The following is a 10,931-nucleotide window of genomic DNA, read 5'->3' as shown; positions in this document are numbered from 1 at the left end:
CCTCAGGGTGTTGTAGGAGTACAGAGAATTATGAAGAAAGTTGATGGGGTTTTAACCCCCACGCCCACTCTTATCTTGACATTTGACCGTCTTACTTTGCCGGAGGTTATCACTGCTGCGTGGTGGAAGCTAAAGGATAAACCTTATGTTCCCTAACTTAGAAGATGCTATTATTGTCAAAGATTTGGTCATGTCCGCCATTCTTGCAGGCGGGAAGTGTCTGGCCTTCCTGAGGTCTGTGGAAGTTGTGGTGGAATTTCTCACGGTATGGATGATTGTTCTCAACCCCCTAAATGTTTGAACTGCAGAGGAGCACATGCAGCCTCCTCAAGGGATTCCGAGTATACAAGTATGAATATGAGATTATTTCCATCCGAGCGAAGGAGAAAATTTCCTTTTCCGAGGCAAAGGCCAGGGTTAGAGAGCGGTTCATTCACCTGGGGGTTACCTTTGCTGCTGCGTTGTCTCACCCTAAGGCTACTCGGCAAGTGCCCCTGCCATCACACAATGCCCCATCAAATTCTCGGGGTTCTTCTTCCTGGCCTTCTCGGCCAGGGGGTTCCACCGAGGGAGTGCAACCTGGAAGCAGCTGTGCTTCTTCCGGGGAGGTGCCCCCTGTCTCTGGGGGTGTCCCCTCTGTGGTGGTACTTCCAGCATCTGGGAGTGCCTCCCCCATCCCAGTTCCTCCTGTGACAAACACCCGTGTCGATGCTACATCTTGCTTTGACACATCCAAAACTCCCGATGTCCTTCCTGTGCAAGGTAAGCGTCGCCGTGGCTCCTCAGAGTGCTCAGAGAGTGAAGCGCTGCTACCAAAGATCTCTGCAGTGGAGAGCACTACTCCTCCTCCTCGGGATGCTCAGGGGTCAGGGCAAGTGCGGGCTGGGGATGGCATCTTGCTGACGACCCAGCCACCGGCAGATCGTGGTGGTCCTCAGGCAGTTGATGCCCCTGCTCAGCTGCGTGAGGCCTTGCCCTCTCATGATTCCAGTACTGTGGAACATGGTACTGATTGTGCTCCTTCTCGTGGTGGCACTGCCTGCTCTATTCCGGCTAGGGCAGTTTGCGGTCCACCTCCCAAACCATCTCTTGCCCGCCAAAGAAGAAAACCATTGTCCGGCCCTCTTCTCCTTCCTCCAGATTATCTTCAGCTGGGTGGCACACTGTACACCATAACAGTCCCAGGCAGTCCCTTTCTAAGGGCAGTTCTAAGCAGCAATCTAAATCTGGTTGCTTGCCAGGGGCAAGGTTGTCTCGCCCCTCAATCTGATTCTTCCTTCGCTGTGGGTACTATGGCATTCTCAGCCAGTATATTTCAATGGAATTGTTGAGGGCTGCGTGGTAATTGGGAGGAGCTGCGGACCCTCCAGGTTTATTCCCCTTTGTGTGTGTGTCTCCAGCAAACTCTTGTAGGGCTTGCCACTCCTCAGGCACCACCTGGGTACGATGTTTTTTACTCAGCTCCAACCCAGGATCCTGTTGGAGGTGGTGCTGTTTTGGTGAGGGCTGACGTCCCTCATTGGCCAGTCCACCTCCAGTCTGACCTCCAGTGTGTTGCTGGGCAGTTGTATGCCCACCGCTGGTATACAGTTTGTTCCATTTATTTACCACCCAACACAGCAGTCAGTAGGATGGAACTTCAGAACCTGCTTGGTCAGTTACCTAGGCCCTTTCTTCTCTTGGGGGACTTTAATGGTCGTCACCCTTTGTGGGGTGACTGTCTTATTAACCAACGTGGGAGTTTGTTGCCTTCCTTAATGGAGGATGAGGATCTTGCTCTCTTCAATACTGGGGCATTTACCCATTTTCACCCCAAAATGGGTTCATTTACTGCAATTGACCTCTCTATCTGCTCTCCTGACTGCCTCCTGGACTTTACCTGGAAGGTTATGGAGGATTTCCATGGAAGTGATCACTTTCCCATCCTCCTTACTGCAGCAGTATCTAGTCCCTGTTCCTGCTTACCGAGGTGGAGATTGGACAAGGCAGACTGGTCCCTTTTCTCTTCTCTGATTTCTGTTGATGTCTCCGTTGAAGACTTTCCAAATATGATGAGGCTGTTTCATTCTTTACCTCCGTTCTGCATTCTGCTGCCCTTCATGCTGTTCCTAAAACCTCTGGCACATATTGCTGTCGACCAGTCCCATGGTGGAATGAGGATTGCAGTGTTGCTGTACGTGAGAACGTGAGAAGAAGTTAGCCTTTTCCCATTATCGTAGATACAGAACAGAGCATTATCTTGTCGAGTTCAAAAGGGCGCGGGCAAAGGCTCGTCGGGTACTGAAACAAGCTAGGCGGGACTCTTGGATGGCTTATGTGTCATCTGTAAACTCAAAGACACCAGTGTCTCAGGTGTGGAAGAGGGTGCGAAAGATTTCGGGAAAATTCATTCAAGGTAGGTCCCCCGTACTGATGTCTAATCGTGAGCCTGTTGGTGACCCAGCAGCTGTGGCCGATATTTTTGCGTCTGCCTTTGCGGCGGTCAGTCAGAGAGGTGCTAGCTCACCAATATTCGCCAGACAATGGGAGATAGAGGAGGCAAGGGTACTGGACTTCCGTTCAGGGAAAGTGAAGTCCTACAACCTCCCTTTCTCTGGTCGTGAATTCCAATCTGCCCTTTCCCTCTGCCTTGACACCTCACCAGGGCCGGATGATATTCCCTATGCAATGCTTCGACACCTGGATGATGATGCACTGTCCTTTCTCCTCAGCCTTTATAACAGAATTTGGAGGGAATCCTCTCTTCCCACCTCTTGGCGTGAGGCCATTGTCCTGCCATTCCAGAAGCCGGGGAAGGCAGGTTACAATCCCGTGGAGTATCGGCCAATTGCCTTAACGTCCTGCATGTGCAAATTATTTAAGAAAATGGTCAACATGTGCCTAATGTATTTCCTAGAAAGGAATGATTGTCTTTCTCAGTGTCAGTCTGGTTTTTGAAAATGTCGCTCAACAACAGATGCACTTGTCTGTCTTGAGGCTGCAGCATGTGATGCTTTTGCTAGACAGCAGCATCTAGTGTGCGTTTTCTTTGATCTAGAAAAGGCATATGATACTACATGGCGGTTTGGTATCTTCCAACAACTGCATTCTTTTGGTTTACGTGGCAGGCTACCCCTCTTTATATTAAATATTCTGCGTGACCGTTCATTCAGAGTTAGGGCTGGTGTCACCCTGTCTCCTTCCTACCCTCAGGAGGAAGGGGTTCCTCAGGGAAGTGTCCTCAATGTGTCCCTTTTTGCAATAGCATTGAAAGGTATAGTGTCATCTATTCCAGAAGGGGTGTCAGCCTCACTGTATGTTGATGATTTGGCTCTATGGTATGCTGCTTCCCAAATGTCCATGGCTGAACGTCGCATGCAGCTCGCTCTGGACAGGGTCTCTCGATGGGCCACAGTGCACAGCTTCCATTTCTCCTCAACAAAGACGGTGACCTTGCATTTCTGGCGCTTGATTGGGGTTCACCCTGACCCAGATCTCCAGTTATATGGCCACAGGGTGTGATGTGTAGATGAAACAAGGTTTCTCGGACTTGTCTTCGACAGGAGACTGACGTGGGTACCTCATATCCGTTCATTACGACTCTCATGCCTCCGTGCCCTGTCTCTCTTTAGGACCCTATCTCATTTGTCTTGGGGCGCTGACAGAACCATCCTGCTCCGACTTTACCGTGCCTTTAGTTAGGAGCAAATTGGACTATGGGTGTGTGGTGTACTCCTCTGCTACTGAGGCACGGCACGGCTGCGGCCACTAAATTCTGTCCATCATGCTAGGATTCGCTTGTCAACTGGGGCTTTCCGGTCCTCGCTGATTGAAAGCCTGTTGGTTGATGCGAACGAACCACCACTGGATCTCTGCCGGCAGTCCTTAATGGTGCAGTGTTGGCACCGCCTTCACCGTCTTCCAGCCTCACTGAGTTGTCAGGCTGTCTCTGAGGTCGCTCTTCTCCCCTTTTATGACACTCACCCCGCTATCCACATCCGTTCGGGTACAGGGCGAGGGCTGCCGTGGAGGAGTTGGGTGTCCAGTCCTCTCTTGTTTGTCCTGTGCGTGTCCCCCGAGTGGCCCCCTGGCTTCTTCCAAAGGTACAACCATGTGACTACTTCCTTGAGAGGAAGGCCTCTCTTTCCTTACAGGAAGCTTTGTCTTATTTTTTAGAACATGCCTCTGCTCACAATGACTCAATCCATGTATATACCGATGGCTCTAAATCCCATGTGGGGACAGGCTTTGGTGTCATCTTTCGTGATTTTAGCCATGGTGTGAGTGTCCCTCCTTGTGCATCTGTTTTTACTGCTGAACTTACTGCCATTTTAGTTGTGGTTGAATTGATTTTTAGCTTTCCTCCAGCTTCTTTTACCATTTTTAGTGACTCGGCCAGTGTTCAACAAGCTTTGTCATGTGGCTTTCCATCATATCCCCTAGTAATGTCTGTCTTGGAGTGGCTCTACTTGTTAGGTAGGCGAGGATACTCTGTACAAATGTGTTAGGTCCCTGCACATGTGGGGGTCGTGGGCAATGAGCATGCTGACCCTTTGGCGAGAACTGCTCCCTCTAGCCCTTCCTCTCCTCAATGACGTGTCCCATCCCAGGATTTATGTGGAGCCACTGTGGATGCTGTTCATCTCTGCTGGCAGCAGAGGTGGGATGCAGCAGGGGCGAACAAACTCCACAGCATTCGTAGGAACCTGGGTGATGGGGGGTATGTGGGACTGTCCCGACAGTGGGAAACAGCTTTGGCTCATCTCCGGATCGGCCATACCAGGCTGACTCATGGTTTTTTAATTGAGAGGGCGCCCCCTCCCTATTGCGATGACTGTCTGGTTCCTTTGACTGTGCGGCATCTCCTTGTCAAATACCCCAGTCTTGGGGACCTTCATCGGCAGTACCTATCTGGGTGCCGAGCTGCCGATGGCTCGTACCTTCTTTCTTTGGTTCTTGGGGAAGAGGCTTGTACTATAGGGGGAGGCACCCTCTCTTTTGTTTTGAGTTCTGGCCTTCTTCACAAGATGTAGGGTTTTTCGATAATTTAGTTTGTATTTTAATGATAGTGTTCTAATTTTAACCCATATCTTTCGACCATGTTTTTTAACTTTGGTTTGTTTTACTCTTTTATATTGTTAATTTGTTTTATGCATTGTTTATCTCGGCTTTTTATCATTTTTTATAAATTTTTACTTTCTTTTAATTTTATGTTTGGCGGCATATGACCTCTGCTGTTGCGCCGCCATGTCACATTTTCTTTCATTCATTCATTCATTCCTCAACCCCGTGGAGTACAAAGAAAGAAAAAGCAGAAGGTGCTCATAAAAAAATATAATAACATTACAAGAAGTTACAGAAAATAAACACAAAGAAATATCCCAAAATCACTGTACATTACATTAAAAATATACAAGCATAAAATCGGTATCAAATAAGCCTTTTGTGGAAACAAACATAAGACAGGAAGGGCTGACCAGGATGTGTTAAAGGGCTGTGGTCATATTGGGAGAGTTGGTGATGAGACGTTGATAAAGATGTACAGATCAGAGGCAGCAAGAATGAGAGGGAAGATAGGCCACGGAGGAGGTGGAAGTTAAGTGTGAAAGATATTTTAATAAAATCGAAGAGATCTGAACATCCATGAGGGTGTGAGATGTGTATAAAACAAAGCAAACTAGAGTAGCCTATATTGGATTTGTGTATGTAAGACGGCTCACTGTCAATGATGTCAAACAAGCAAGAGGTGAAGGCGACTGGGGAATACAAGGATCTAGTGCTGAAAGGGTGAAAATTGTGCAGACAACTATTATTTACTAGTTGACAGACAGAATAAGAGACAATAAAATTTCTTCCTGCTACTTTGAGCCGCCATCCCGCTGGAGTAGATAACACGGAACATGTACAAAAAGCCGCATTAAGCAAAATAAATAATATTCAACATAACGCCCAAGCGATCACCTGGGACTGGAGGGAAGAGTCTCACTACATAAATACTAAGTTTATTATATCTTGACTCTAAACTTGCCACATTTTCTGTTTGTTCAAGCTGGAGATGCAGTAAGGCAAGATTAGCACCAGAAATATGATGATAGCTTCATGACGGTGTGCCATGGAAAGAGTGTACAGCAGACTGCTCCATTTTTGCCACTGGAATCTACAGGAAGTAAACTACTAGAAAAACGACGTCTGGGTCATCATTACCGTTTTACTCTGCACTGCCCCAGTAGTTTCAAGACGTGATGTCTGTCCATATGAATGAACTGACCAAATCTTTTAAATCGACATAGTTTCTTAAACGCCAGATTTGGAAGTTTCCTAATGGCGGAGAAAAACTTTTAACTGCATTGGTGAGAGTATGAGGTCAATTATTCCCCCAAATTTTAAGGTTTTAAGATGTCATTAACCCTTACAGTAAGATGGCATTATTTGTAAGTTTTTTTCTTTAGTATCGCCAGATGATTTTTATTAAAACTAAGTGTAATACCTTTAATACTGACGGGGTTAATGAAGGCTGCTACACCTAGCCCATCCATTTCCAAAAAATTCTCATTGAAGCTGAAAGGAAATCGTCTCTTAATACCAACAATGATACATAAGGGACTTCATCGAAGTGGAAGTGGTTACACTCCCAGCTGGCCAGCGATGTATAATTTAGATGTGCATAGGAACTTCTTGGCATCCACACTACCCAAAGCAAGCATTACAGAACACCGGTGTGTCTCTCATCCACACCCATCACGTATTTTGCAGCCACTGACTTCCAGCCACCTGCAACTGCAAGTGTTCAGTATGAGGTTCACTGCAGGGCCAGACCTTACCCACACAGACTCAGTGGTTACTGGGTTTTTATTCCATCTTGACACTATTAGATAATGTTACGCAATTTAACCCCATCAGACCGGTGATGTATTTGTTCTGTAATGTATGCTTTCCGCACTTTCAGGCAACATGATATTCAAGTCCAATAAAAGCCTATCGTACTAAAGGGGTTACTGAAAGCTTTATCTATAACGTCTACGAAGTATAGTTCCAAAGCTAATCGGTGTAAAAGCGATGACAAATAATTTGTAGGGCACCTCCGAAGGTGTAACATGCAAATTGGAATTGCTCAGTTAGTGGTGTTACTGATGTCTCCCAATCCACTCAGAATATGCGCCTTACTGTCCGTCACTTTGTATAAGTTTCCTGAAGCTAAGATTCGGTAAGTTAAAGCAATTAGGAGAACCCACTGTCATCTAACCCACGTGGGTCCTCTGACTCACCATCCTCACTAAACCATTACCAACATACAGTTTCCAAAATTCCCACTCTGTCATGGTTATCTTATTCTCCAGACACATCATACTGAAATTGTTGCTATCATCACCATCATCATCATAGCTCTGTTCTGTATGATGAGGTGTTTTATATTTTATTCTTTCTATCATTGGACGATTTCCTTAGCCTAGGACAGACTTTCCTCCAAAGTTAAAGAGTACTATACAGTAAATGAGGTGGGCATGACAAAAGAAGCAGTAAGAGTTTAACCCACTGAATACGGTGTGGCATGTTACCGCAGTGCAAAATTTGTCGATACAACCATATTGTTATGCTGATAGTGGAATAAGTCAGTGGTTTTTGTGGTGGAGACATGAGGAAACATTCTAGAAATTAAATGTTGTGTCATGGGATTAGGTAAATGGTTTTTATCTGGAGGTGTGAGGAACAGTTCTAGAACTTAAGTGATATGCCGTAGGCCTAGGTTAATGTTTTATATCTGGAGATGTGAGGAACATTCTAGGAACTTCAGTATGTCCACTTAATTTTCTCTCTGTCTTACATTGAGAAATAGCTCTTATCGGTAGTATTATTGTGTACTGTTAATTTATATGCACATTATTATGGCAGAAAACCGGTCCTCCTCATACGTTCTAGAATATTCTGGGCTGCACTAGTGGTAGAGTGGGGGAGGTATTTAAAGAGAACGATCCTGCCTCTGAGACAGTGAGTCTCAGTGAGATGGTGCGAGCCAGTTAAAGGTCTGTGTCAGGTGGTCAGTGACATAATAGTGACAGAATAGTCGAGTTAATATGAGTGTTAGCTCTGGACATTGCAAGTTCACTGTCAGTAGGTGGATGGACAGTGACAGAGTAGTAACAGTCAGTTAGTGAGTGCGGCAGTCAGACAGTAACAGCCAGTCAGTGAATGGACATTGAGTTAGTAGTAGCTCACGTAAGGACGGAGGAACAAGAACGGGCGTTAGAGAAGCCACAGTGTATTGCAAGTGTACCTCAGCTGTACATGGAAGTAATAAAACCCTGAAGTGTTCAACAGCCTTTGATTAACAACCTAGTTTGTCTACATGTTGTTCTCGATGTAGCAACGAACTGTACGGTGCAACAAACTGGTGTCAAGGGGAGGGATACGAACTGAGAATTGAGGAGTTGGAGACATGTGGACAGGCTACCAAAACAGTGGGCAAATCTCTGCGCAGATGTATTCGCAGTATTGTGCAAGCAACAAAAAGAAAAAAAGGAAGGAACAGCAAGAAACAAAACAAATAGAGTAAAGCATGGCAAGAAGAATAAATGAAATATCAAGAAGTACAACAAGAACAAAAGAAAGGTGTACTCACAGTGTTGAGAGCACATCATGAATAACAAAGAAATATGAAGAACAATGAAATAAAGAACAAAGATATCAACCTACACAGCAAAAAGAACAACAGAAATATCAAGAAGGAATGAAGTATCGAGAAGCACAGAAAGAACAAAAAATACCAAGAAGAACAAAAAAGAAGCCCAAGCACAACACTATGCAAGACTAGCAGATCAGCTAGGTGGGGCAGTGATAAGAACTTCACCAACTACGAGAGGAGCTGCAGGGTGGGACCAGGAAAACCCAAGCAACAACAAGAGGTGGCGTAACTGCAAGGTAGAGAGAATAAGTGACCCGGTGAAAGAAGTGAAGGAAGAAGTTTCCTGTATAGGTGGTGGATAATTTGAGATGTGAAATACAGGAAGTGAGTAACAGGGTCAAAGTCCCTGAATAATGTTTGGTTGAGACTCCAGTACCCAATACAATTCCCCTAGGTGGAGACAGTGACAGGTGCACTGGAGAGAGGATGGTGAGACTGGGGGAGTAGTGTGACCCAATTGTTGTCGGCATAGGATCAGAGAGGACTTTGGTGCATCTTGGATGTGGTTGGTCATCAGCAGTTTCCTAGAGACTTTGTAGTGGCTGTATGGAGTCGCAGGGCACTCTGTTGGGTTTGGGGGACTGGTGGGTATTTGAGGGCCAAGAGGAGGAAAAGAGAAGACTGGCCATGTGTGTTGCAGACATCAGTGGACACCCACATCCTTGGCTTGGACTGCCTGGTGTCCCAGTGCTACCTGCCTGGCTTTCATTTGACACGAATGCAGCTAGGTGGGAAGGAGCTTTCTCACTGAGGGCCATGCAGAACATGGTAGTCTGCTAGTGATGACCAGATGGACGATAAGTTATTCCCCTTGAGTCAGAGATACTGTTGTCCTGCAAGACCAACAGTACTCTGCACACTGCCCTGTGATTGGTATAATAGAACTGTGTGTGATGCAGTGGGGCAGGGCCCCTGGTTTGACCCTACAGCAGAAGAAGTACCCATCTTCTGCAGCCAGCTTTTTACATCATCCTAAGAAGATACACCAGGGCACAGGTGATGTGGGGTTGTGGCAAGAAGTTGATCAGGAGCCACTGGATAGCAGAGCATGCAAGAGGAGTGGTTAAGCCCTGGAAGAAGTACTCGACCACTTGTGGGATCTGTTTGTCAGGGGTGCCAAAGTGTCTGGAGAAGCACACAGATGGTGCAGCTGAAAAAGGCCCTTGGTCAAGAACGCTAATCATTCTTTCACAGGAGACTTGGACTTGGGAAGTACACTTTTAGTGAAGCTGAGAACCTGCTGAACATAGGCGGTGAAAGGAGGGGCTCCAGTTGAATGACAGCATTGGCGATTCAGGTTCTTCACGCCACTGGGACGAAGATGGCACAGGCATTGGCAACAACCATGCAAGTTTGGAAGTTTTCCCTGTATGTACCTGTATATAGACAGGAGATTAGGTGGTTGTGTTCAGGGATGACAGAGTTTTGAATGAGGCACAATGTTATGCCAGTAGGATTAAGTTAGTTGTTTTATATCTGGAGATTTAGGGGAACAAGGAGCATTCTAGAAATTAAGTGCTGCAAGCCATGGGATAAGGTTAATGACTCGTATATGGAGATATGACTTATATAATGGAGAAGCTTTGTGCCATAGGCAGTATTCAGGTTTTTTGTTTTATATCTGGAGATGTGAGGAACATTCTAAAAACTTCTACATGTCTGATTTTTTCTTCTCTCTCTTTACCTTAGGAATTAGTTCTTGCACTTGTTGTTATTGTGTACTATAAGTTATTTAAGTGCATTACACATGCTGAGGGAAATGTTAGTTCTTTCCTAGATTCCTGAAAATTCTGGGTCTGGGCTAGTGGGTAGAGTTGGGGTGTAATTAAAGGTAACATCTCGCCTCTGAGACAGTGTAGATAATGAGCAGTCAGACAGTGTGAGTCAGTTGGTCATTGGCAGACTGAACAGTGGACAGACAGAGTAGTGACGGACAGTCAGTAAAGTGGTAGTCAGACACTGAGAGTCAGCTCAGTTAATGGCCAGTGAGTTAGTAGTTGTAGAGTGAAATCTGAGAGAGAGAGAGAGAGAGAGAGAGAGAGAGAGAGAGAGAGAAGTCACAGTGTTTTGGCAAAGTGTACTTAGCTGTGCTTGGAAGGAATAAACACACTAAAGTGTTCAGTGGTCTATGATTAACACTCTAGCTTGTATACATGTCGTTCTCGATGTAGGCTATCAAACCTTACGGTGCAGCAATATCATATCACTGGGCCTAGGGTGAACCTCTTGTAGTGATGCTGTTTTTGAAGGCTGCATCAAATCCACTCTAGTT

Source organism: Coenobita brevimanus, chromosome 52 (genome assembly GCF_032717465.1).
Source record: "Coenobita brevimanus isolate Jiangsu-jjx chromosome 52, ASM3271746v2, whole genome shotgun sequence".
NCBI classification, from domain to species: Eukaryota; Metazoa; Arthropoda; class Malacostraca; order Decapoda; family Coenobitidae; genus Coenobita; species Coenobita brevimanus.
This window is presented reverse-complemented; position numbering follows the sequence as displayed.